Source organism: Strix uralensis, chromosome 3 (assembly GCF_047716275.1).
Source record: "Strix uralensis isolate ZFMK-TIS-50842 chromosome 3, bStrUra1, whole genome shotgun sequence".
Classification (NCBI taxonomy): Eukaryota; Metazoa; Chordata; class Aves; order Strigiformes; family Strigidae; genus Strix; species Strix uralensis.
In genome coordinates, this window is record NC_133974.1 from 28,931,471 (window position 1) to 28,958,049 (window position 26,579).

A 26,579-nucleotide genomic window follows, 5' to 3' on the forward strand; every position below is an offset into this window, starting at 1 on the left:
GGAAAAAGTGAAGAGCTATTTGTAGTCATTTCAGTTTCAAGGACTATTAGCTAAACCACAAGGAACTTGATAGAAACTTGTATCTAGTGGATTTTTTCTAGATGCATGGATAACATTAATTTCTGTAGCCGTTTATGAAATGAACACTCATTAAGGATTTTTGTCTGTAGTTTTGCAAAACCTTTGAAGCTTCAGAATAGGTTGCACATTGTCTATACATTTTAAAAGCTATCCTACTTTATAGTTGCAAAAGAAAGGATGAAAATACATTTACAATCTCCAGTGGAAAATAAAATCACCTGCAGAAAAGAAAAAAACAGGTATATATATATACACACACACACACACACATATATATATTTATATTCACTCAAGACACTGAAAATATATTTTGGGTATGTTCGTTTTCTCTCTCTTGACCAAAACAGAATGGCTTTTCTCATCAAGATGCTTCATGTAATGTACCATGGAGAATTTTTTTTTCAAATGTATTCCCTGGATGGTGTGGAAAAAAGAGGTTCGATATGATTTCTACTTGTGAGCTTGTGCAAATCTGTGTAGGTCTACTTCAGCCAGCAATACTTCAAGACAGATATCTTTTGGAATAATATAAAGTATTTTCTTTAATAATTATGAATCTCTTTAATATATAACTTGTTACATTCTTTTGTAATAGCAGACTTGTATCTCATATACAAGAAACTAATACAGGTTCACACCATATAATAATTTTTTGATTTTTAAGCATAGCATTTGTTCACTTGTCATAGTAAGATTTACCATGAGGACCCTGATGGTGTATTTTAGTGTTAAAATACCACATCAAGTTCCAGGTGTTTGTCTTCTCTCCTTAGACCTATAAAGTAAGAGGAAGAGTCTTCATGCAGATAATGATTTAAGGAAGCAAATTGTGACAATTCCTTATATTAATCAACCTGTTAACAACCTACAGGATATACTACAAATTCTTTTGCCTTCAAAAAGTTCCATACCTTCAGGGACTCTCCAAAGCAGGACACATGCAATGTGTTGTGTGTTGGAATACATTATCTCTGTTCTTAGATCTATTCAAACAGAAGCTGAAAAATCTACATTTTAAGCAGCACTGATGCAGTACATTAGTTGTTGCAGTTCAACACAGTTACCGTTTGACAAAACTCATTGCACTGTGTACTTTCTGTTAACACGTCTTCCCAGCTTTAAGACTAGAAAATATTAATGGAAACTGGGTCATTTAAGCAGGAAAATGTGTTATAAAGGACCTGAAACAAATAGCATGTGTGTTGGCTCTTTGGTTAGCTTAGGTTTTTGAAATCTACAGGATCCACAGCCTGAACATTAAAGCAGAAGATTTATTCTATATAGCTTCATCATCTTGTTACAATCTTTCTCATAAGAAAGGAAGAGGGAACCTTGTGCCATTTTCAGTTCTTGTTTAGTATCTTCTTCACAGAAAAATGTTGCCAGGATATTAAACTCATCTGTTCTTTTGGATAATAAGGATGTAATGTACCATTCTGACCTTTCCAAATGCTGTGTTTCAAATTGCTGTTCATTAGATTTTTTTTTTTTTCTTGATTAAAGTCTCACTAACCTGTAGAAACAGAATGGAATAAGACCTAGTCAAGACATAGCATATCAAGCATGATCAAACCAAAATGACACATTTGTATCACTCAAGGGCTATAACAGATATTAACACTTTTCGTGCTATATCATTGTGTTCACTCATAACAAAGAAGCTAAAATGATGTTTATTTAAATTTTTCTCATGACAATTAGGAGTCTCAAGCTGAAGATCTTCTATTTGGTTCAAAGTTTTATTAGTTGAATAAGAAAGACTCAATTTCTGACATCTGTAGAAAAGTTTCAGAGATGAAGTCATAAGAGAACTGTATTATGATCATCAAATGGAAATGTAATTAAATGATGGAACATATATGACTGAGGGCTAGATTCTGTTAATCTTATTCATTTTTGTTGATTTACAGATTCTTAAATTCAGAAACAGATATTAAGGGCAGAATAAATTGTACATTATTGCCTAGTCTAACTTCCTGCGTGGTCCCAAAATTTTCTTTATCGGTCTCTGTAGCTTCTCTATGAGATGTCGCATACCTTTCAGAAGGACACAGATTACTGCAATAGTTAAGAGCTCCCATTAATTTGGTGGAGGGGGGACAGAATGGAATTCTTGGCTCCAACTAATTATACATTCCCTACTCCTAAATTAGAGAGTGCTTAATTGTCAGAAATCCTTTTTGTCTGTAGGTACCTGAAGGCTGTAGTCAAGCTACTTCTCAGTCGTCTCTTGACTGAATTATTAGATAGAGTTTCGTGTTTCACTGTTGGCACATTTCCCCTAAATTTTGTTCATTTCAGAGCTCTCTTCTGTACATCTTTTTGATCTTCAACATCCTTTTCAACAAACCATAATGGTACATGGCTTTCCAGTAAAAATTTCACAAATGTTGTGAACAAATAGCTCTGTGCCAATTTCTGGATATTATTTACTTATTTACTCTTACAAGGTTTATATTCATCTTCAAATAGCATCCTACTCATAGTTCATATACAATTTATTATCTATAGTGACACCGTGTCCTTCTCAAAATTATTATTTTTCTCGTTAACTAAGGATTAAAACACACTAAAACCAAAATAAACTATTAATCAAAACAAAAAATAAGACACAAGCTGTCCATTTGTATACAACTTTAAAAAAATCAATACACTGCTCACTTGTGTTCACAGTTTGGTTTTGCTATCTATAAATGCGTGTATTAATGGGACTTTAAACTGGAAGTTCAACACTTTAGGCTGGTTTCCACTTTCTTTTCTACAGTGAAGTGGTTTTGCCTATAGTTGACCTCTAACCAGGAGAACTGCCCAACACTGGGACTGATGTTACAGAATTACATATACACTTGGTGGTGATAAAATGACTGTTAATGGTACTCCTGAGAGAGAATAACTCAACATTGGTGTCAATGTTATGAACGCCTCCTAAGAGACTGCACTATCTGTCAGAGCAATTTGTTAACTGTTTACTTTTTCTGTCTCTGTAGATCAGTAACCATTTTAAAAGCAGTAGTTAAGAATCTTTGTATTAGCACTTATTAAACCAAAAGATACATCAGGAAAAATATATTGGTGTAACAGAGGAAACCTCTTAGTCTGGGCAGTGAATTTCTTTTAAGTGGTTTGTATCACACCCACAAGTGTTAAGAGATGAACACGACAGGTAAAAATTCACATGATTCTCTGTAGGAAAAGATAGTATCATCAAGAAGAGCAATAGCTTAAAATTCTGTGTATAACACACTTCCTTAGATACATTTTTTCCTGAGTCTGAACATTAGTGTTAATGAAAACCACATTTCCCTAGAAAAGAAACAGAACTCCAAGAAGTAGTTTTAGCTGCAGGTTATAGTAATTGGTTTTGCTATATTGCTGGGTCCTGGGATCAGGGAAGTCATCAATCAGGAAGGGTTTACAATGAAACTAGATACTGTATTAACTATTTTCTCACTTTCAATTCATATAGATAGCTCAGGAAAAGGAAGGAGCAAAGCCAAACCAAGTTATTTAAGATCTTTTCAGAGATCTAGTGTACATATAGATGCACATGTGGGTAGCCAAGCACATGCACACATCTATAGTGGCCGAAATGTGAACTTACAATCTTTTCCAATGTTTATATAAATTTGAAATAGCAGTATGGCATGTCACCATAGACTGTTCTGCTCTGCCTGGGGATGCCTTCAAAGGCATTCTCATCGGAGGCACTAAAAACTACGGGTGTGAACTAATTATCGTAGTCTTACCTCAAGTAACCATGCAAACCATGAAAACCCTTGGAGGAAACATTTCTCCTCTTTCTTAATAAACTGCAATCCTTGGTATGCCTTCCTAACAGGGCAGTATATGGAAAAAACTGGAACTCCATAGCACTGTGCATGGCTACTTTGCCCATCTACATGGTAACTGGCATCTGTTTAAGGATCATGAATGTTTTGTTGTGAGCTATTATAAAACCAGATGACCATAAAATGGAGCCATATGGCTCTTCCTCTTCTCAGAATGAGATTGATGTCAGTTACCTTACTTTGAAGTGTTACATGGAAAACTACCCAAATGCATCCTATTGACAGCGGGACTAGGCATTTTTGGTTTTTTGCCTAATATTAAGCCTACAAAAACTCAGCATCATTGATTTTATGTTTTGTTTTCACGAGACTGTGAAAAAAGAGCCTGGAGAATAGCAAATGCACAAATACCATTCAAAATGTGAGGGAAGAAAGAGTGAAGTCTAATTAAACAAATATGAACACCTGAGATATGGTATTTTGACAGCATTAACTAGTGACAGCTTAATTTTTCAGGGGATTCTGTCTTTTAGTTAGAAAAATACAATTTAGGTAGAAAGCTGAGCTTTCTTGTCAAGCCATTGAAGAAAGGACAGGGATTTTACATGACAGGAGACATCATTGTGTTTTTAAAATATTTTTGTGTGCTCCCAAATATTTTACCAATAAGCCAAACCCAAGAAAACTAATTTAATATTATCAATGGATTGTAACATTAGGGTTTTTCTTCTTTTTCCTTTATTTTTTCCCCTTCTGCTTTCTTTTCTTAAATTATTTTTTTTAGAAATGTCAAACAGTTTTCTCAAAGAATTAAGTAGCTCAGCCTCTTTTCTTAAGAATTGAACTATATATGTATTCTATAGCTTCCAGCTTCCCTGGTAGCTGGAAGACTTTTACATAATAAATTCTTGTTTGAAGTCAGACATCAAGGAAGTTTCTTCAGACTCAGTTCTCCAAATATCACTTTATGCTTGCTTGTCAAGCTATTAGATCCTTGTATTTACTTTTATTTCATGCAAATGTTTTCCTTTTTCATAGGCAATGAAGCAGTCCATAATCACTGACCCATTTTGAAAAAAGACAAATCTTTTAATTACTGCAGGGTATTTCTTAACCTTGCAGTACTGGTCAAAGTGGCATGCAGGTATATCTTATGAATACAAGTAGTTGAACAGCACAATGATGAGGTAAACTTGGCTACATAAAATACAAATTTTTAAAAATTTACAGGTACATTTGTGATTCTAAGAATATTCTTCATCGGTTTTTCACTGAAAAATGAGGCTTTAATATTCACAAGTAAAAATACAAACAACAAAAAGAAAGGTGACAAACCCTGAACAGACCCTACTAATGGTGGCTGTGATCGACTATATTTTGCATTTTGAGAAATCGGAAAGAATTCTCTTTTCTGTGCAAGAAGTACAAATATCATTCTACAACAGAGACTAACCCAATATTTGGGATGCTCTTTCCCAGTATTGTTGCTGGCACAGAAAATCTCTCAGATCAGAAATCAAAGTTATTTTTTTCACCCATGTTTGTGTCTTGCTTGTGTGTTGCAGTCCAGTGGATGGCATATGGATATGTGCACACACAGACACCCACAGGGGGAGCAGCGTCCTCGACTCTTACATTCTTTTCATGGCTACGATTAAAGAGGTTCAGGTCTTTATTTTTCTGGCCTTGCTCGAGGTGAATAAATAACTCAGTGTGACAAAATCTGGAAAGACAGTAGAATAATAAAATCAAGGATCAAATGTACTACTGTACAAACTATAAACACAAATGCACTGTACTATGTCAATTCTAGTGTCAAGGCAACAACCATAATATAATATGATTTTACATTGGTTTCTAATACCTTTCTGGTAAGAGTAAGGGTGCAGAAAAAACAGATTTCTCCTGAATGATACCAGTATATGGGTTATTTCAAATTATGGACATTAAAAGTCATAACCACTGGAAATAGCTTTTTCTCCTGTTGGAGGCACAGAATAGATCCCCAAGAGCTGAAATTTACAGAGTTTATTATTTAACATGGAAAGAGCTACTTTCCTTTACCCCAGGGCTAAAGCGATATCTGGTAAAATTACACTCTGTTTTGTAAAGGGAAATAGGTGAATATTGACACTAGGATTCAGGGCACGTTTTTTATAATGCCTAGAATTTTGGATTTCTTATGACAGAGTAGGAATGAAAGCAAAACCTACATATTTGCATAGACAAAAAGTAATTATTTTGATAATTCTGAAGTCATAAGGAAATTGTAATGCAGAAACATAAAATTTAATATGTAACCCAACAACAACTTGAAAAACTTCCTTTTTCAGAGTAAGTACTTCTTACAGAGTATAATGAAATCTAATGTGTCCAGAAATTAATAGAACGTGAAAATAGAGCATGAAAATGACTTAGTAAAACAATTAAAATTGCACTTAGCAGTAGTTTAATGATTTTAATTTTTATTGTTTTGTAGCATTTTCAAAGCATCAATGTGTGCATCAAATCAGTATGTGGACAATCCCAGTCTTCCCTGAAACTTACTCAGAGTTAATTCCTAGCTGAATAGATTTGTGGAATCAAAAAAAATTGAGTGGACACCAAGTACCTGTGATGAACATGTGTAAAGCTAGGCAGAATCCAGTGGAAATGTGACTGCTTCCCTGTCATCTTGCCAAAGGCAATGCCCAGTGACCACCTCAGGCTCCAAAGAGTTGCTGGTTCAGAGAGGTCACTGCTGGCTTCAATTTACAGTTACCAATCCATTACTTTTAAGAGCAGACGCTGCAGAAAACCCCCTCACCAGGCAGGTTGACCTGGAGCACTTGGTTCCTTATCTTCCTACTACAGAGCTGGAGGAGCTCCAGCAACTTTTAGAGACTCTGGCATGAGGCTGGGAGAGTGGCAAGGGAAGAGGAAGACTGGAAGCCCCGAAACCCCAGCAAATGCTTGATTATGGATTGTCCTACTGGGATCCTTACAGCCTAAAAACCACAGCACCAAACAGAATGGGTAGGACTTACAACATCACTGCTTGTGCCCCAGGTCCTGAGCACCAACACCTGCAACCCAGGCAGTACTTTCCTCACCCTTCTCCAACTTCAGTGCTCTCCACTAGCTCTGTATTTAATCTCTTCAAGAAAAAACCCTGTCCAAAAATAAACTCTTCTGGAAAAGGATTTCAAATTTCATTCCCTCAGCATTAGAGTTTAAGCAGTTTGCTGCTCATTGTTATAGTTTTAGTTGATACAATGGATTATTCTGTGTATCTGAATTCTGTATTCCATATATATGCACTGAAAATATGACAGACAGCAGTTCCAGGTCTGTGCTAAAACACTTAACAGTTATTAAACACTTTATTTCTGCTGCAGTGGAATGCTAAAACTTTATGTATGCAAAAATCAAATAGATTTCAATGACATTACACATAAGCTTACGTTTTATACTTCCTCAACTTTTTGCTGTATCAGATCCATCTACTCTTTTAAAGGGGTAAAATAAATATCCTTTTATTTCTCTGATTCTTAAGAATATCGAATCTCAGTTGCTTTACACTGCATCATATGTATAGCACTGAATTGAAGACTTGATTTCAAACCTCATGAACTCAGTGAGCTTCAGTGAGGGTTTGAATCGGCTTGAATTTGATCACCGCTGTCCTTTGTGGTCACTATGGCAAAAAGCCACTGCATTTCCATTCCTGGATAAAGAATGCTAGTCATGTACATAACACTGAAAGTGAAAAAATATGTACTGGGAGGTCAATGACAAAGAATGAGGCTTTCAATTTTTTGTTAATCCAAACATTTGTGTTTCTGATTTAGGGATTATGGCTCAGCAGATGCTAATTGTTTACATTTCAGAAAATGGTACCTCTGGTACATATGAAGGGCTCATCCTGAAGTGAGTCTGCTTGATCTCTATAAATATTTGGAGGTGGTGTGCTACTTTAACGGAATTAATAAAAATCATTGAGATTTTTATTGGTACACAGACTACACTCCATAGAACACTATTGAACTGACGTGATGTAGCCCATTTATTACTTCTTCTGTACTCTTATATTTAGCATAGTATAATTTTAGAGACTGATCTTACAACCTATACACCTATGATTAGACCCACTGAGGTGAATCAGTTTTCTCATTACTGTAGTAAGGTATGACTTTTTTTTTTAAATTTTTTACTTTCTTTGTCAGTCTGATACTGGGACTTCCTTACAGATATCTTGGAGTTGTACATAGTTACTGAGACTACTGGGAGACAAAGAAACATCTCAGAAACCACAACAGGCAATTATTCATAAAGGCTGATGATTTAATTACATCTTTTATAGCTTATGGTAAGTCAACACTGCGGTTTTAGTAAAAAGCTTAAATGGGTTCTCATATTTATTTTTCACCATTATTACATTTATCACTCTTAACTGTCCTTTACTTGGATCAGGATCATTCAGGTCTTTTTAAGTGTATGCCTAAATATATTATTGTTTACTCTTCTGCTGCCCTTTACTCTCCTTTTGTCCATGACAGAATCAGTTTGTTGTCCCTTGTGCTGGTTTTGGCTGGGATAGAGCTAGTATGGGGCTGTGTTTTGGATTTGTGCTGAAGACAGTGTTGATAACACAGGGATGTTTTAGTTATTGCTGAGCAGTGCTTACACAGAGTCAAAGCCTTTTCTGCTTCTCACCCCACCCCAACAGTGAGTGGGCTGGGGGTGCAGAGGAAGCTGGGAGGGGACACAGCTGGGACAGCTGACCCCAACTGACCAAAGGGATATTCCATACCATGTGATGTCATGCTCAGCATATAAAGCTGAGGGAAAAAGAAGGAAGTGGGGGATGTTCAGAGTTACGGCATTTGTCTTCCCAAGTAACTGTTACATGAGATGTAGCCCTGCTACCCTGGAGATGGCTGAATACCTGCCTGCCCATGGGAAGCAGTGAATGAATTTCTTGTTTTGCTTTGCTTGCATGTGCAGCTTTTGTTTTACTTATTACACTGTCTTTATCTCAACCCATGAGTTTTCTCACTTTTAGCCTTCTGATTCTCTCCCCTATACCAACTGGAGGGGAGTGAGCCAGCAGCTGTGTGGTGCTTAGCTGCCAACTGGGGTTAAACCACAATTGTCCTCTTCCAGATTCTCACAGAGAACTAGTTGTGCCAACCAGTTTCCATGTGATGGAAATACCTGCACTTTTGTTGATAGGACAGGCATATGCAGTATTATACTGAGGTATGTGTACCTCTGAAGCACATACATTACATTCTTTAAGTGAATTATTTTCCACAGTATTGTTACACTTAGCTCATTCTGTCAGCTGAATCCACAGATACTGGGATGAGCTGAGTGCTTGTCTACAGTTCACAAATATTTACAAAATAACTGTTTACTGAAAAATATATTTATGAGAATGCTAAAAATATTACAATATTACAGAAAATATTTCTGTGGTACAGAGAGAGTAGAAATGCTGAGAAAGAGACCTGGAGCATAAGAACAGTAGACACAGGTAACATTCTTCTATCTAATTCAGGATCCTTTTCCTAGTGTTGTCATTATATGATGCATTAGAAGAGGCTGCAAAAGTCTCACAGTCCTTGTACCCTGTTCTGTGGTGCTGTGCAGAGATATAATTCTCTCTGATTTCATAGGCAATGTTTAGAGTACCTAAGTAATGAAAATGCTTTCCACTCAACTACCAATTAAACAACCAGTCATTACAAAAAGTCTTGCTCTCTGTATTGTGTCATTATTGTCACACCTTAAAAATCTCTATAGACAAAGATTGACTGTGAGAGGATAAGAAGTTGGATGAGATTCTGATAAAAAGCAATAGGAATTGGAAAGTCATGTTAGAAGACTAATATTTCACCATTTTGGTATTCATATAAAAATTGATGCTGCATATACTTTAATTAAAATATAAGAATATGTCTGAAAGTGAAATGTCAAAATAGGAAGTACATAAAAATACAAGTAGGATAGATCTGAAAAGACAGTTAAGAAAATTCAGAGATGATATTAAAGTAGGGAACTAAGAAATACACTGGTATGCCAACATGCATTTTGACAACATGCAGACCAATGTACTTCAGAAATCTGGGTACTAATAGATATTACTTGATTTTAAATTAATTGGATTCATGGAAAATATATAGAAGTCACTGTGTCCACCCCAATAGAAACAGCTGCTCAATGCATAACAAATGTCCAAGAAACAGCAAATAGCTGACTGTGACGTGCAATTAGAATATTTAGATGTTTGAATCTTCATCTAAAATACTTGAAAAATTGTAGTGGTTAAAATGTCAGTGCTCCCTATTGATGAAAATCTTATTATTCATTTAATTTAGAAACCAAAAAACCCAAAAGAGTTCAGAGAAAAATCATTTTTTAAAAATGTAAAATGAACTAGAACAAGCCCCCTTAAAGGGGGCCTACAGGAGAGATGGGGAGTGACTCTTTATCAGGGAGTAACGGTTTTAAACTGAAAGAGGGTAGATTCAGGTTAGATATAAGGAAGAAATTCTTTACTGTGAGGGTAGTGAGGCACTGGAACAGGTTGCCTAGAGAGGTTGTGGATGCCCCCTCCCTGGAAGTGTTCAAGGCCAGGTTGGATGTGGCTTGCAGCAACCTGGTCTAGTGGAAGGTGTCCCTGCCCATGGCAGGGGGGTTGGAACTAGATGATCTTTAAGGTCCCATCCAACCCAAACGATTCCATGATTCTATGAAGTCACTAAGACAAATTATTAGTAAGAACTGAACTAAAACTCTTCTAATATACATCATAAATATGGGTTTATGGGCAATGGCCCATAAAGCCATAGTTCTGGTGAAAGCACATCTCCCTAGACCCAAAAAAGAATGAACACACCAAATTGCACTTAAATATTCTAGAGGAACCCTGGTATTTAACTTTCTTCTGTACATTTAACATAGAGAAAAATTCTAAAGCGATGTGGCATTTTATTTAAAAAAATGTAGAATGTAAATCCTTATTCTTTAAGGGAAAAATGAGCCATCAAATTCCTGAGACTGGGGAGGAACATTCTGTGTTGTCACAGTTATTCCTCCTGGGGAACCCATCACTATTGGGCCACTGTTACAAGTGTCTGATATTCCTAAGTTTTCGCCTAGCTCAGGTTTGGGCCTTGGTTATCCAACAGGTCATCTCTGCCTGGGTACATCCCTCCATCTGGAAGAGGTCCTCTGTTTATCTGTGTATTTGCTTATTTTGTCAAATCCACTATGCTAAAGTGGAACATGAAGCTACAGTGCACTCACAGCACACGCGGTATTTAACCTCTGCTCCATTTCCTGGGAGAAGCTGGTGGTTCATGCTGATAGCTTTAGTTTTTAACCCTTATAGGGTATGATTATGACCTGGGTTATTTCTTATTTATATAAATGCTAATAATTTGTTGCCTGTTTTATTATTCTCGAAAATGATGCATATATTACCAGCCCCTATGTAACCACTGCTGAAAAAGAAACAAAGAAGTGAAAATCTAGGTTGATGTAGACATGATGTTAAAGCTATAGAGAGTGTAAAATCTGTGTCCTGGTGAGGAAAATTCCTGTGTTAACATCTGCCTTTCTGCTCAGGTCTGAGCATAGGAGCTTTTCAGAAGCTATTCCAAGTCATCCTTTTAAGGATGTGTCATCACCTGATTTTGCAGCAACTGATACTCCTAGAGCCTTTATGGTAGTTTCTAAGCAAGCACTGTTAAGATCCACACTATATCCCTTGTCCCTTGTCCAAGTTTCAGTTGGCTATGCTAGGCAATACCCAAGATTCACAGCTTTTTATTTTTCAGAGAAAAACTCCCTCTATCTTCTCTTGCTTTGTTTGCAGGAATCGCTGTCCTAACTGAAGTCTGTGAACTTGTAATTATCTTCAGAAAGTCCTTTACTTCACCATCTATGTTCAAAAAAGTTTTATTTCTTAAAATGACAAGTATAGAAGTACCTTAGGGAAGACATCCAGAGCACACAAATATATCTGTGGAGATGTATACTGAATATTACTTTACAAGAAGATGAAAGTATGTGGAGTGGAACTCCAGCTTGGATTAGGATTGTAAACATTACTTATTCATACCATAATATTCACTCTATTCCCCACAAAGACTGCCAGTTTTAACTTGAAAAAGCCTACCTTCACCAAAATTGCTTTAATATATCTATGTGCAAATCTCTATGGAAGTAGTGGTTATCAAAGGTAGGGTAACAGAAAGGACAGGAAACTGCAGCTGAAGTACTCTTACACTGTGTGGGAGATAGGCATTTCAGAAGAGTATCTGAAAGACAAAACTGGGTTTACTCTTCCAGTAGTGGGAAAGTCAGATCCCAAATGAGATCTTGAAGAAAAAGAAATGACTTCTTTAATGGCTCATCCACTGTGTAATACTGAAGACTTTGGAACTGCATGTGTTAAGTTAATGTCCAGTTCTAGAAATTTCTGCATAATGAAGTTCAGAATAGACATTTTAGTTCCAAAGTCAGCAGACATCTCATGTATTATCCATGCATTACCAGAAAGATAGAAGAAAAGCGAGAAAGGTGACAACACTAATTGGATTAAGAAATGTTAGCGAACTGATGAAGACCATGATGGGAGAGGAAAGTCTCTTTCACTAGACTAGAAAGTAAAAGGGAAAAGCTGGTAAAAATAAATACTTTTTTCTGTGATCAGAAGAGACTGCACTTGTCATATGGGACACTGGAAAAATAAGTCCTACTTTCCCAAATAGCAGAAGAAGAAAAAGCAGAATTATGGTATTGCTGGGATAAATGAAGGGGTATCTTTTATGCAAAAGCTTGGATCACTCTGTGTAATTGGCATCCCATCTGATCTGTTAAATTCAAAGGTTTGCAGACAATACATGGAAACACTTGCCCTTGCTCTTCTCGGGGTGTCTAGAAAGAATTGAAATACATTCTTCTGGGACTATGTTGAATTTTTAGCCCTGCCAGCTCAGCACAGCTATCACAGCTCTCAAAGGATAATTTGGATATGCACAGTGACACCATCTGTAATGCATTTATTTTGCTTGAATACAATAGGCTAGGACTCTCTATGGACACTGTCCATACTTTGTCATCCCAAGAGCTCCCAGGGAAAGAATTGATATTCTGTCCATTTTCTAGCAGCAATAATTTGCTGCAGCACCATCTTGCTCTGCTTCAGCTGTGTTGGCCATTCTTAGAGCTCATGCTTAGCAGAGTGCATATGGAGAATGCAGCATGTGTTTCTCCACAACCGTGTTCAAGTTCAGAAAAAAAGGTGGTTGTTTTTTTTTTTTCCTCATTTCACATAGTGAGTCTAAGATTCGATTTATTCTTCTGGGAAATTTGTACAAAAGTACAAATATACAAATGGAGTACCAACAGACTTGCCAATTTATTCCACTGGTGCATCTAAACAATACTTGGGCAACAATTCAGAAGAGCCATAACAAGAGAAACAGTCAACTGAAGAAAAGCATGAAGGCTAGAAGGTTGTGGATGTACAAGGGGAAAAAATTTCTGGCCTGCAGAAGCATTAATATTAGTGATGAGGCATAGACCAAAAAGTAGCCACTTGACCTTCAGGCTGAGGTTACTGGACTGGTAATTAGTCCACTTCTAAGTGGATTACCACTGATTGGAAGTCACCAAGGGACAAAAATATGATGTTCAAGATGCTTTGTTTTTTTTAAAAAAATGGAGTCACATTTCAAGGAAAGCTGTAATTTGAAATGCAACATTTATTGCTACTTTTCAAGGCAGCACTAGAAGAAAATCACTCCGTATCTTCCTCAATAGCTTTTATATTAGCAAATTCTCATATACTCAAGTGCAAAATTACTGTGATAGCAAAAGAGAAGGGGTTCTTTTAATTTGCTTTGCTGTTTTGAACAGCTAGTGACCTGCAAAACCTGGATAAAAACCACTGGTTTATTCATTCACTAGAAGGCTTTAGTGAAGCAGTTACATCTCTGCTTCTACAGGAATGATAACTGCCTGGAGTTGTGAAATTTGGTGATTACTTCAGATGTTAAGAATAAACAGTGGCACCTCTGATGTGCCTTGTATACCCTAACAGAAGATATAAAAGTTGTTGGATTGCATAATATTCATGACTAACCTGGAGCAGATTTATAATCCTGTTCCATGGGAATAATAGAATGAATGGAAAGCAGTTAATAGGATTAGACCCACTGTACAGAGGTGTGAAGCATAAAGCCATAGTTAATGACTTGCGATCTCTCTCCCCCTGTGCCCATCAACACAGCTTCTTTATTCCTCTTTGGTCTATGTAATTCATGTTTATTCTCCTCATCCAGCAGTACATGGCCTTGTTTAAGTATTTAGTCTTTTACTTACAAACTTAGATGATAGTAACATTACTTCTTTTAAACAGCAATGAAATGTATTATACATGTGTGAATCAAATTAAAAATATTACTCTGAAATGTTACCACAGTCCACTAAAAATGTATATGTAAATTCAATTTAATTTCCACATCTTTGTTTCAAGCACCTCAACAGAAGAAGTGATGCTGAGACCAGGGTATTCTTTTAGCATGTTTACTCCTTCATCTGATATTCTCTGATCAGCATCGTGGCCTAACATCACACAGCAAAAAATATACTGTTCTTTCCTCAGCTAAGTCACTTGCATGATATTTCAGGGTGTCTAATGGACCGAGATATTATTTCATTATACAAATATCAACCTATGGGACTTATCTCCTATTTCAAGTGACAACAGAAAGTGTTTAAATGTTTCTTACACTAAAAAGATCTCAAATTCAACATTTTGATGAGAACAAGACTGACACTAAACTCTTGCTGAATAAACAGCATATCCACTGTTATTGAATAAAGAGTTGCATATCTAAAGAGAAGGAACTGAACTTCATACTTATCATGATAAGTATTGTTTTAAAGACAGTACCACTTTATTAAATCATATTATAGCTTATTCAATATATTGCAATATATTTAAAAAAACCCTAAGGTTAGAAATAGCTTTCCTTTAGCTGATAAAACTCCAGAAAATACACTGAGAGGTATTTTGAAGTTAATTTTTTCTGTCTTCCAGATCCTGAGAGTTATAAAATAACCTGTAACTGGAGGAAAGCAAAACAGAGGTCAGTTCAACCTGTACAACTTGAAACCAGTAACTGAAGTCTGCATGGACACTTAGTAGAGCTGACAACCATCTGGAGTTAATCTAGCAACAGTGTGCTAATTTTTGATATTCTTCTAACTGAGAAAAATTCTCATATTATTCAAATTGCTATCACGCTCTTGGCACTAGTGCAATAAAGTGTTGATTTTAAACCCATGAGAATTTACCCCAGTAAATTGCTGTCTATGAGTTGTCACACTGTTTTGTCAATGTCTTCTAAGCATAATGGAATCTGGAACTGTTTTCAGCATAATCTGGAACTCCAGATATGGAGGTCTATGGCAAGAGTCTTGCATACAGTGAAAGTCTTTCCGTTACTTATACTCCACTCATTGTCTGGAGACAAATTCAGAAGGGACTGTGTTGAATTTGGCTGAAAGTTTGAGAACAGTCACAGAGGAAAGAGGGATGAGCAAGGCCACACACTGCCCAGATTAATGGTTGGCAGTCTGCTTGTGGACCTGCCAAATATAACCATGTAAGGTCTTCTAAAAGCAGGAAGTGGATTTGATACCAAAGACTGCATACAGGCAGCGGCTCTTAACTCAGGGCTTATGTAAGTGCATATATATGTATACACATATATAAAAATATGACAGAAGTGCCTAGTTAAAACCAGCCAGTCACCAACTCTCCTGCTGAACTATGTGTGTCTCCAGAGATCCTTATTCAATTATTAATGCATCTGCTACTAATTTCATCAGGCAGAGTGTGAATTTGTCTTTCCACATCGAGCTCTAAGGGAAGTTTGTAAGAAATATAGAACTTGTCAGCACATGAGAGTCAACACATTACTGCTGTGCTGCAGCCATTTATAACGAAACTAAAATGAGCACTCACTTGTTTGGCATTAATTTAATGTCCCACTTAGCTCCTATCAGACATAAATAGCTGCTTCATCCATTTAAGCATTTCTGTTCGTGCACATAATGAAGTACTCTGTACCTGTCAAGTAAGCAGAATTCATAACTGAAATAAGAAATGGATGAGGAAATTCAGTGTTCTTAATATTAAGGCTCTACAGGGGCAGCATTAGACTTTTTTTCTGGCCAAAGGTATCCTGTTGTGAGGTTCACCTTTTATCCCTCTCTGAAGAGACCATACAAAGACATGACGTATACACATGTTAGTATTCAAAGAACATTTCTAAAAGGACTATCTGTTCAACTCCTGGCACAATTAACAACAGCTGTAGTTGTCAAACACACTCAAAACAAAATAAATTAGCTAGCTAACCTCTTGATATTTAAATGTTTTTTATGTTCTCTATTTTAGAAAAACAGTTTAATTTTTAACAGCATTCTAGTTATGATCATCCTCTCTTGAGGAAATTTTTTATGAGAATGAATGGAGGTAATGACTACCATTAGTCACTGTCATTAGCATAAAACATTAGAAATGACAATATTTATAACAGGCTATGACATGACAATTAAAACATGACTTTCTATCACTTATGTATGCTTTGGCTACAGCTGGTTGCTATTTTCTAAAGTTAAACTGATAGAAGTCTGGTAATGGTATATTTAATAGCATGTTCATCATCAGCTCTAATTGTTTTCCACCACAGGGTATGAAGCTTTATGTCCTCTATCAACCCAAACCAAACAGCCATACTGCTTAATGGCAGTTCAATTAATGTTTATGGTGCTACTTTTACAACCTAAGTTACAAGGCAAAAAACACTCCAAGAAGCAATTTAAGAACCTCAGAAGCTTAATAGGACTTCAACCAATACCAAAAATTACTAAAATACGTATAAGGTCCCACACTTGAGGATGTGAAATAGAAGACATTAGTCAGCATTGAAGAATTCTTCCAGAACAATGGTATAAGTGCCAAAGGAGGGGAAATCAGATCTTCACGGAGGTAAAGATGGTTGAGTGACTTCAGGGTGGCTGCCTTGCAATTGCTGTTCATTCTGGGTTAAAACCTGTTCATCCCAAGCCATGTAAAGGTCAGACTCTGTTTCTCAAATTGCAAAGTTATTCTCCTCAGAGTGATTTGCCCTCAGTAACCTAGATGTTCTTCACCTACTCATAATTCTTTCTCCTGTTTAGCGGAGCTCGTGCTGATTAAAAGGAAAGAACAGTTCAAAGATAGGCTTCCCTGTTACTGCATTGGTGCATATTAATTTTTGTCTCTCCCTATTGTACTAAGCCTGTAGAAAGCAATGTAAAACTACTGTAAATATGTTTTCACTGGAGAGCTGCCATTGTTCTAAATTATGGAAGTAAATGATTTCTGGCCTGTGCTGTTAATTGCATATAGCAATAATATATTCATTCAGAGCTTCCCATTTTAATTCAGACACCCTGATCACTGGTTTTTAATGATGCATTACAAGCCTGCACTTCTCTGACACCTAGGCAATTAATCATTGACACTCCTCAGTCCCCCAAAGTAGCTGGACACAATTAGACAAGAAAGAACCAGACTTGAGGGGTGGTAAAAATTTCTTTTCAGGAACTACACGTTTTTTCACACCATAAACTCTGCTTGACATTCATTGCTGCAAATGTATTTTAATAGAACTGTTACTCTGCCTCTCCTCCCAGAATCCCAGGAGTTTTTGTAGATCAACATGACGTTCAGAAATAGGAAGAAAATGCTCTGCAAAGTTTAAAGGCTGTCAAGCCTTCTTGGCAACTTCCCTCCAAGAGTGCAGCTGAGAAATGACAAACTTATCACCTGACTGGCTGTTGTTTAAAGCTCACTGCTTTTGATTAGGAAGCAATGAACGTTCCATTCTGGAGTTCATTTTGTGTTTCATAAGCACCTCTTCACTGAAAATTATGCAGTTGAACTGATCTGAATTTGATTAGTGGAATGCTACAGTTTTATTATCCGTAGTACATACAGGTATCTTTTATCATGTTACTGCACATTTAGGGGAATTTCAGGATGGTTACAGACTTACTTTTATTTCTCATCTATTATTGGTTGGCATTTGAAAAAAAAAAATCCAATAATAATACATGTCTGTGTTGCAGTTACTCACTTCTTGTGCATTGCTCCACATGTACTCACACTCTACTTCCTTTCTGCTCCAGTGGGAAGAATAAGATGAAAGCAATCCTGCCTACTTAAGGACAAAGTATTGTGTCCTCAGCAGGTAAGTTGAGCTAGAAAGAAAGTTATTGTGAACCACAAGAGCTTCTTTAATGGAAAACTCCTGTGTTAAATTCTATGTTACAGATTTTGTGACTGATACTTCAACAACTAGTGCTGTGGAAGAGCACAGCCACCAGAGGTGTCTGAAGAATGCAACTTCTTTGGTCAGTCTGTTTAGATGTAGAGGAGGATAAGTGCATTTGACCAGAAAATAATGCTGAGTGGAGTCAGCTGGACAGATCAATAAAAGCTAAAAATAATATTTGACTTTGAGAGAAAAGAGAGTTCAGGGGATAGCCTAAAGGCTAGATTCGGCCCTAACTAAACATTTATCTCTCTACCAGTGTTATAAGGAGTGCTTAGTCACCTGAATCTACACAGAATTATAGAATTTCATAAAATGGTTTGGGTTGGATGGGATCTTAAAGATCATCTAGTTCCACCCCCCCTGCCATGGGCAGGGACACCTTCCACTAGACCAGGTTGCTCAAAGCCCCGTCCAACCTGGCCTTGAACACTTCCAGGGAGGGGGCATCCACAGCTTCTCTGGGCAACCTGTTCCAGTGTCTCCCCACCCACACAGTAAAGAATTTCTTCCTTTATCTAATCTGGCTCTACCCTCTTTAAGTTTAGAACGATTACCCCTCATCCTGTCACTAGATGCTCATGTAAAACACGCTGCAGAGCAGTTACAGATGTAGCTACAGAACTCAGCAGTAAGATCTATGATTAACTAACAGCTTAATGTATTTATTACTAGTATGGTCCTCAGTGTCTTAAATCTATTAGCTCCAGGCTGAATATTCTCCAACATTTAATTCTACCTAACTTTAAAAAAAATGTATATACTTAAACAATTTATCTTCTTATTTGCTTACCTGTTTTCATAGATCATCACTATATTGCATGAGTACAGCAACATATCCCAATCATTAGGGATGTTTTTAGAAAAATAAAGTAGGTTCACTTCAGCTGCAATTCAAGCTATTAATGAAGTATTAGTGTTATATATGCATCTTCAGTACTTCTCTGGTTTTCATTAATACCAGCTGGCTGTCTCAAAATCTGTAATATATTAATTTTCACAGTATCTGTATAAAGATGCAAGGCAAGAAGTTCAAAAAAGGTGTTTTGGGTGAGGATATTTAGATCTTGTGTGCCAGTGATGACTCCTGATTTTTGAGAACCTGAAGTTGAGACTAGTGAAAGCTGCAGGCTTTCACCACTTCTGAAAACAAGTGTGTCTTCAGTGCTCAAATAAAGATGGAAGTTTATAATCCATCTGTTGAAAATGTTGAGAATTATCATCAGAAGTGCCTTGTCCTAAGCAAATCCCATTTCTTTAATAAACAAGCAATTCAACAACAAAGCCACCAGAGGAAAGAATTAGCAAAGGTTATATAAGTACAGAAAATCCTCTTCTGGGAAACTCCATAGGCCAGTTTCCATGAGGTGAATGCTGTGCATGTGGAGTTCAAAGTGAAGGCCTTGAATGGCCCTTTCTATCACAGCAAAGCTTTTGTGCATTGGGCTGTGCTTCTCTATGCCCACTTTTCAACCTCTTGCTCCACAGTAAAGCATTGGGCACAGACAGAACAGGCTTATGTCAAACTCCAAGGACAAGTGTATGTGTCAAGCCTTGTAGTCCCTTAGCTCTACACAATTTAATTTATGATATGATAGGATAGGATAAGATAGGATAGGATAGGATAGGATAGGATAGGATAGGATAGGATAGGATAGGATAGGATAGGATAGGATACACACAATCTGTAGCTTTTCATGTACGTATCGCTCACAACTGAAATCTAAAATTCTGTTCCTTAAAAGTTTAATTATTAACATTGGGATTAATTTCACCCAACCTCAATTATCTAAAAGACAGGTCCATAGTCTATTCTGGGCATCTAGTCCCACTTTCTGAACAGTAGAAGGCATTTCATCCCACTTGTTTTTGACACATACCTGAAAAGGGGCTAAATTGCCCTTTAGACTTGAATTTTATATATATGCACATATATATACAGCTGAAAAACAAGAAAGTCAGAAAATGCAAAGGAAGTTGTGAAAGCAGATGAACCTTGGTATTTTACTATGAAGTTCTGGCTTGCTCAGGATGGGGAAAAATCAGACTTTCCTTCCTCCACAGATTTCTGTTCACCTTCTAGAAATATAAGTAGGGTCTTCCACCCTCCTGAAACACTTTTTCACTTATTAAAATCTGAAGTTATCAAGCCAAAAGTAGTCACTACTCTGAGTTTCCAAGAACACGAAGTCATTTTCTTTAGGCAAAGAATGAAAATGATCATCTACTTCCAAGTTTCACTTTTAAGTCATTTTAGGAAACAGTACAATGGTTAGGAGATTGGGCTATAAGTAAAGGTATTTTCATTCTGATGAATAGCATTCTGTGTGATACAGAGTGAACAGATTCCCCCTTCTCCTTCCATTTGCTATATGCAAAGCACAAATAATAGTAGAGGCATTAATCTTCTTATTCCACATAGCTATAATGTGAAAAACATTCCTAAGAGCCCTAGACTATTATTTACAAAGTATTAACACACTTAACTATAATCTAAGTAAACCCTTAAGAAACCTGCATATTTTCACCCATTTCTTTATCTCACTCTCAGCCTACTTAAAACTGGAGTGTGAGTACTGTGACTTAGGGTTTCTTTCCAGCTCTAGCTAGGAGGAGAAAACTTGAAAAATACACTGATTTTTTTGTTCAAGTCTAAAGACGTGTTAGGTTTGAATAGCTTTTGGCCACATGCTTTTAGTTCTTTCTCTGTAGAGAAAAATCTAAATCTAAAGCAAGGCATAGTGCAAATTTTTATTGCTATTTGTAGAGAGAAGATCCAAAAATAACATGGGCAAAAAAGTGTTATCACCTTCAGAACACGTGATGACAAGGAATGGAGTCCTGTAAAAGGATGTCATGCTGTTCTGCAGTGCAGGAGACAAAGCTTCAGGTCTGGTGTACAATCAGAAAGAGCAAGGGAAGGACTGTGGTTTCATCAGAGGGATGGGAAGTGATGGTGTGTATGGGTCTGTATTTCTGCTGCCACTGCATGTAATCTGCCAGAGGAGCTGCAGAGTAACTTCACATTAGCTATTGATACTACTTTTGTTAGTTACCTGAAACCTTCTGGACTTTGCTAGCTACCATCAACAAAGACTGAAAATGGTCTTTTGATTTGCATAGCTATTTGCTGAAGAAACAAGCTCATTTCTAATAACTAAATGCAGTAACTGTATTTTTATATGACATATGACTACAAATAAGCTTATTACAGAAAAATACAAATTCCACATAAGTATTTAGCTTGGAAGATTTAGGAAATGTTAGATTTATACTTTCCAGTATCATTAGATGATGTTCTTTAGTATATACAAGAGAACATAGCCTTTAACTACAGAACCCCTTGCTACCCTTCTCTCCGCAAGACCTAATTAATTCTGGATATGAGATTGAATTAAATATACATATCTGTCTTAAACACTAGTGGTATGGCTCTTTTTTGTTCAATGTTCTCCATCCAAATGTCCACTGATGTAGATTTATTTACTTTCTTACAGGTTTTTGTTGTCCATAGTTTGTAACAACAATGCTACAGTAGCTGAACCTTATAAATATTAATAAGTGTGTGTTCACAACATCTCATGAAGATACCAAAATTTTTCTAGATGAATAAGTGGAGAACAGAGTAAAGAACCCCAGAATCTGCAAAATTTGGTTTTATCATGACCATCTCAATGAGTTAACTCATCCAAGGGGAGATGATTTCTCCAAATATTTGGCACTTTAAAAAAATTATTTCTGGGTTCAACATACTGCACAAATATACTTTGATTATTTTTGTTATTTCTGTGAGAAAGATGATTAAATATTATATTTCTTTACCACAGAAAGAGAGCATAAGAACTTAGATACATTATCAAACTACCCTGTCTCAAAGTAACATGCATCATAGGTATCTGTGTAAGAGCTCTCTTCCAATGGCAAACATAAGGGGAACTGCTTTAAAATAATCCTATTTTTTGCAGACTGAGGTAAGATGAATTATCTCACATTTGACATAAACTAAAAACATATAGACAAATACCACAGCTCACCTGATAGACTGGAGGATCACTATAAGTCTGAGTGGTGGCATGTCCTAGAGAGGGTGGTAGTGGCAGATCCAGAACTCAGGGCTGTGGAGAGTTCCAACCTGAGGCTCAGTCCTTCAGATCCCACTGATTTATTGCAAATGATGTTGAACACTCTCAATTCCCTGAACACCGTTCAAAAGGTACAGTACTCCCCTAAGGGCTCCAAAAATCTGAAAATCAAGACAAAGTTGGGCAGACATATTCAGTGAAGAACACAAAATTAGTTGTCACATGAATATTTTAGTTTAAATGTCTTATGTAGATTTGCACAGCCTCTGTGACACAGGGTTAGTCTGGATAACTGCAAACTCTTCAAAGTCACTACCTTTCAAATTCTGCAACGTATGAGATAAAGCAGTTACCAAAAATAACAGCATGATTTGCTACAGAGTTCTGACACATTCCTGTGCCCTGCAAGAAACACAAGTAGAATGAAGGAGCATGTGATTCTCTGCTTAAGGTTTCTGAAATAATGTATGTGCATAACAGAGCAAAAATGAGGAAAGGGAACAAACTAAATACTGGCATTTCTAGTTTTGAAATTTTTTTGTAAAGTTATTGTATGGAACTTCAGTGATATCATTTTAGCTCATCTTTCTCATTTAACTTCTTACTTTTTATAATGCTACAAATTTATGAAGTGCTGCCTTCAATACCTTTTCTCCAGCTGCAATCATCTACTTGAGATGAAGGCTCATGGTCCGTGCACAGTTGTATGAGTATGTTTTTATCAATGTAATAAAAAGGGAGGTTTGTGGCAGTGAATTTTATGAACACCAACACTTTTTATGCAGATAATACAACATAGTAATTATATTCATCCTGAGCAAATTACTTCTGAGTACTGGTATGGATGAGAATGGGAACTTGTGAGAACAGGTTGTGTGGGAGTTGTGTTTCATTTCTTGATAATATTAACATAATCCAGATTATGACACACTAATTCAAATCAGTTCTTATTAAAATCAATGGATTGAGAGATAATGTGAAGATTTAGGTTGAAGAGGTATTTTTTTAAACACATTAGTCTCTTCAACCAGCCAATGGAGAGAAGGTACATCCAGACAGTGTTTTAGAGTACCTGGTTTACATACACTGAATTATTTTCTGTAAGCAAAGACCACTCCACTGAATGTATAGGTACTCTAGGTACCTGTAGTGACAAAAGCTAGGTGTTTGAAGCTAGGTGATGAATGTGCTCAATATTTCTCCAAATGTCACACTAAGGTAACTTCACATAAAAGAAAAAAATTCTGATCAGTGGGGTAGGGGAATAAAAACAATTTTATATAGCTTCTAGCAAGTTTACTGAGTTGGTAAAAGGCAATTTTTTGGATGTCTCATGATATTCTCCAAAACAGATTTTCATGAAAGCATCAAAAAATAATTTCTGGGACCCTCAGTAGAGTTTCCCCTACCAAAAGCAAGTTCCTGTTACAAATTGCAGGAACACTCAATTTGTAAACTGTGTAAACCCTTCCATAAACTTGGAGACATTTTTCTATGATGGAAAGTAATAGGTAGGTATAAACATCAAGCTTGTAAAAGAAATGGTTGAAGTAAGCCAAGAGCTCTGAAGTTAGATAAATATGAATTATGGGCCAGTGAAACCCTAATTCAGCTCCTTTCATTTGATGTAGTCTTCACAATGTTAATGTCATTTTTTTTTTTCTGTTTGATTTCATGCATAAGAAAGGGCACTGAAAAAACAGCTATTTGGTATCTCTTACTCTTATTATTCGATGTGTTGTTCCTTCATTAATTTGCTTAACTCTATTCAAATCCTTAATTTTTCTTGACAAAATTAGGAATTTCATGGTTGGCTTTCTGTGCCACTTGTGGCTAGAGTACGTGAATACTCCTCATCAGTATGACTAATTTTTTACTATTATATTTCTGAGCTAAAATAAACCATTCATCACTGTTACATAATCAGGGAAACCCAAGGCTTGATTTTTTAAATACCTAACCTTAAACAGCATTTTGCATAGTCAGGCACAACTCCTGATGATGCCACTTGTAATTCTGATGAAAATCAGATCCTGGGATTTTCTGTAAGACCTCAAGACAACAAGAAATACAGCATTAGTGGGGTTTTACTTTGAGCAATTTGTCTACCCTCACACAAAACTGCTGGTAGAGATGCTGAAGGAGAATATAATCCATTCCTCTTAGTTAAACTCAGATCTTTGGTCATGAAACTCCCTCCATTTTTCTTGTAACCCAAATCACTGCATAGACCCCAGCACCTGGGAACGTCAGCCAGGTGGTTCTATGGATAAGAGCCTATTGGAGCACACAACCCTTATACACTACCACAGCTATCTATTTGTACGTTAGACAAGACAGGGGAGTTAAAAATATGGACACTGGGAAGGCAAGTCTGAGATGGGATCATTCTTGTGTTGTTTAATTTGCTGATATAGATAAGCCTTCTACTTTTTCTACATACTTCTCCTGACCCCTCCACCATGCACCCCAAGCCTCCATTTCTGGATCTGATAGAAAAAAGATACTGGTCAGGATAGATTCATGGTCTGACAAAGGAAGGCCGTTCTTACACTCTCATGCATGAGAAACGAGCACTAGAGTGTACTGCAACACATAGTTTGCAATATACTCATAGACATTTGCTGATAAAAGAGGAACTTTTATTATTTTGTAAGTGACCAAAATGCTGTATTTTTCTGAACTATTTGGCATTTTGGCCAAAATCCTTGGATTGAGCAGATACACATCATGGAAAATTTAATCTGACGTGGACACAGTTGCATTTATAGAGAGTACTGGTGAACTTAATGGTAGATACTATTACCAGCCCTGCCAATAGCATATTTACAAAATAAATGAGACAAATGGAGACAGGACAGATTAAAGTTGTATAGCTTATTTTGGAGTTCTGTATTTTATCTATGAGACCTGTGAATGAATCATCCAAATAAATCCTGATGAAGAACCTGGTATAAAAATGATTTTATATTAAAAAACCGAAACTGTTTTCTACATCCCTAAACATATTTTAGGGTTATTTTTGGTTGACTATGTATTACAAAGCCAGGTGTCTTATTTCCATTAATCTAGCTAAGTAGACTCCAAAGTAGAAAAAACCCCACAACTCTGAGTCTAAAATTAGCCTTAAAATGGTCTAAAATAGAACGTCTGTTATTTCTAGAATTGTCAGCACTATAAAGTTTAACAATATGTAGGTTTTTAGGGTCCAGTACTATTGTGCTCAGTGCTGCTGGGAAGGCATTGGGTATTATCAGGAATTTCAAGCTCTTATCAGTGTGTAGAGATGTACTTCTTGCTCATCAGACATACAGCATGAGAAACCATGGCAACAGGTGATGCAGATACAGAAAAATACAGCTATAGTACAAACGGAAAAAGATAATAATAACAGGCTTCTTCAGTGTAAATTTTGCATATGTACATATGCTCACTTCATGAACACATTCTGCTAGCTGCTTCATCCAGTTGCCTAGTAAAATGCAGCAGGTTTCAAGTTATGATAGTATATCTGCACTGTGGACAGGAGAGTTCAGTTCTCAAAACACATCACAGTTCCAAATACATCTTGTGTTTCATTTTCTGATGCAAATTCTTGCCCTCACTTGCTTCTTTGCTAATTGCACCTTATTACATCTCTTTGACCTCCTGAATGACGTTAGCTAAATCATTCAGTCTCACTGTTTCTCTAATGCTCTATTACAAGGCAGAGATTAAAATACCTTCTTCCTTCAGTAAGCATTTTGAGTTCTATGCAGCATTTTTTTTAAGTTCTGTACATACTATTCAAGCTTTGTAAGATCTATGCAGTATTCCTGCTGTTACAATAACAGAGAGCTGTCTTCCTTTCTTTTGAACGATCACTAGATTCCATGAAGCACAGATCCCACAGGCCTTCAGAGTCTAGTGGATAGCCCATTTTTGCCTAAGATCTGCAGACAAGTTCAGTAACACTGTGATTAAAGACTATGTAAAGTATTGTGCCTCCTTCAGAAAGTTGTTTGTTAGTCCTCACTCCATGAAAATAAAATGGTGACTATCATAAATGGATGAACTTTGTTGCCAAGTCGAGATTTGGAGTGACAGTCCCAACCAAGTACCTTTACCTAAGTATTTTTCTTGCACATGGGAAAATTAGTTTTGATGATATAAAAATCAGGTATCTTGATGTTGGTAGTCTAACTGAAGTGCTCTTCCTGAGGCAAGGTTATTTCACACTGCCCACGAAGCAGGACAATGGC

General features: G+C 36.5%; 1 protein-coding gene across 3 annotated transcripts in view; it reads right to left on the reverse strand.

Annotated features, from left to right (window-relative positions):
• Window positions 1-637: 637 nt before the first annotated feature.
• The window catches only part of KHDRBS2 (KH RNA binding domain containing, signal transduction associated 2), a 445,746-nt gene continuing 419,804 nt past the window's right edge, over window positions 638-26,579 (reverse strand). The window contains exons 12-13 of one of the 3 annotated variants that reach the window (XR_012628034.1): window positions 22,291-22,499; window positions 638-1,594 (exon numbers count right to left, since the gene is read on the reverse strand). The gene's annotated coding sequence lies outside the window, so the exon portion shown is untranslated. Of the gene's footprint in view, window positions 1,595-5,427; window positions 5,593-15,890; window positions 16,003-22,290; window positions 22,500-26,579 lie in introns of those variants that run through there. The other 2 variants (XR_012628036.1, XR_012628035.1) reach the window with 2 other exon arrangements.